The sequence below is a fragment of the Curcuma longa genome, chromosome 13 (genome assembly GCF_044706935.1).
Source record: "Curcuma longa cultivar G26 ecotype Majalengka, Jawa Barat chromosome 13, ITB_CL_G26_1.1, whole genome shotgun sequence".
Taxonomy (NCBI): Eukaryota; Viridiplantae; Streptophyta; class Magnoliopsida; order Zingiberales; family Zingiberaceae; genus Curcuma; species Curcuma longa.
Genome location: NC_133873.1, coordinates 2,867,308 through 2,869,943, shown reverse-complemented (window position 1 = coordinate 2,869,943; position 2,636 = coordinate 2,867,308).

Genomic DNA, 2,636 nt, shown 5'->3' with positions numbered 1-2,636 from the left:
ATAACAAGTATTATAAGAAGAGTTTTCAAAGGCCTGTTTGAAAGAAACTAGTTGCCAATGCTCGTTTTTCTTTCTTTCTTTCTTATTTCGAGTCTTTTGAACAAAGAATTATTCTATGCTTTTGAACCAAGAAAGAGGAAGGCTTGACCAAACAACTAACAGTGCCTATCAATATTAGAAGCTTGAATATTGCGGCCAATGGATTGGAGTTTAGTTAGACGTCACCAGCCATGATGAATGGTTACTCGGTGGAGAAGTCAGAGAGGGCAGAATGAAGTGGTGGTGGGGAGAAGAAAGCAGAGGCAGTGGGTGGAAGTGACAGACAGCACCTGTTGAAAGATGTCTTTTCTTCACACAGTTGATGGATGGCCTTTACAGCCCTTCTTATCTAGCTCAAAATTTCACGCGGACTGCAAGATATTAAACACTGTTTCTGAAATTCACCAATTAATTAAAAAAAAAAAAAAAAGAAAGAAGGATCTGCAGCAGATCAATCAAATTTGAACCTGATGGTGTGATTTGAAGCTCCCATTGGCTTTCTCCAAAGTGAACTTGGTTTTAAAACAGCAAGTGCACGATACTCTGACTCAGCGCTGGAACGAGAAACGACAGTCTGTTTCTTGCTTCGCCAGGAAACAAGGGAATCACCCAAGAAGAAACAATAACCAGTGATGGAGCGTCGGTCAGTGGGATCGCCTGCCCAATCAGCATCAGAGTAACCAGTGAGCACCAATGATGAATCAGCAGAGAAGTGAAGACCATGTCAAGAGTGCCCTTAACATAGCGAAGAATACGTAATACAGCAGAATGATGAGCTGTACAGGGACTAGTCATGAACTGACTAACGATGTGAACTGCATGAGCTATGTCAGGACGAGTGACTGTCAGATATATCAGGGAGCCCACTAACTGGCGATAGAGTGTGGGGTCCTCAAGAGGGGCGCCATCGAGAGGAGTGAGACGACAGTTTGCCTCAAGTGGAGTTGATGCTGTCAGTCAGACCAGCACGGGAGATGAGGTCAGAAGCATACTTTGCCTGGGATAAATAGATACCATCTGCCGTGTCGGAAATCTCAAGACCTAGAAAGTAACGCAGCTTACCAAGACTCTTCATATCAAAATGCTGATGAAGATAGGTCTGCAAATCAGATATTCCAGAGGCATCGTCTCCAGTGATCACCATATCATCAACATATAACAATAGAATAATAATCCCGGATGAGGAGCGACGAATGAATAAAGCAGAGTCATAGGGAGAGGCGGTAAACCCATACTGAATAAGTGCTGAGCTGAACTTGGCGAACCAAGCTCGTGGTGCCTGCTTCAGACCATAAAGAGCACGACGTAACTTACATACCTTCCCCGAAATGTCTGAACCTGGCGGCGGACTCATATAAACCTCCTCAGAAGATCTCCATGAAGAAAAGCATTCTTCACATCCAACTGGTGAAGAGACCATCGACGAGCAGCAGCAATAGCTAAAAGACAACGTAGAGAAGTCAAACGGGCAACAGGAGCAAATGTCTCTTCATAGTCAATGTCGTACTCCTGTAAGAAACCTCTGGCCACAAGACGAGCTTTGTAGCGCTCAACAGATCCATCAGAATTTGTTTTGATCTTGTACACCCATTTGCAGTTAATAGGTTTCTTGCCAGGTGGTAGATCAACGATATCCCAAGTCCCAGTCTTCTCAAGAGCCTGCAGTTCCTCAGACATAGCCTCACGCCACATTGGATCACAGTTTGCCTCACGAAAAGTCCTAGGCTCATGGTTAGATAGAATGGCAGAGAAACAATGGTAATCAAGGAGATGAGAAGGAGGACGACTTACACGGGTTGAACGTCGACCAGTGGCAGCAGGGACTTGAGATGCTTGTTCAAGAGACGCAGATGAGTCAGCTTGAGGTGACGGGGAAGCATTGACAGTGTCAATAGGAATCTGTGTGAGCTCGGGACCTGCAGAAGAAGGAGATGGATCCAAAACAAAGAAAGGGGAATCAGTTGTTGACGGGGAAGCATCGGCAGTGTCAACATGAATCTGTGTGAGCTCGGGATCTCCAGAAGAAGGAGGTGGATCCAAAACAAAGAAAAGAGAATCAGTATGAAAAGGAATGGTAAATTTGGACTCAGAAGAGAACATCTTATGTTCCCAAAAGGTGACATGACGAGAAATACGAATTCGATTTGACACAGGATCCCAACAACGATAGCCTTTATGTTCTACCCCATATCCCAACAAACAACACAGACGATTCTGAGGCTCCAATTTGTTTCGTTCATGTGGGGGAAGGTGGACGAAACTGACACAGCCAAATGGACGAAGAATGGAGTAATCTGGTGGCTGACCAAAGAGTTTCTCGTAAGGAATGGCATCCTGAAGTACAGAAGAAGGCATCCGGTTGATTGTATAGACAGCAGTAAGGGGCAGCTTCTTCCCAAAACCGATCAGGACACGAAGCAGAAAGGAGCATGGCACGAACAGTATCTAGAATGTGCCTATGTTTACGTTCAGCCCTACCATTTTGTTGTGAAGTGTAAGGACATGAACGTTGAACAACAGTGCCCTGGGTAGAAAAAGAAAATTGAGAAAGGTAGAATCATTATATTCCAAAGCATTGTCAGTGCGGAGTGTTTTAA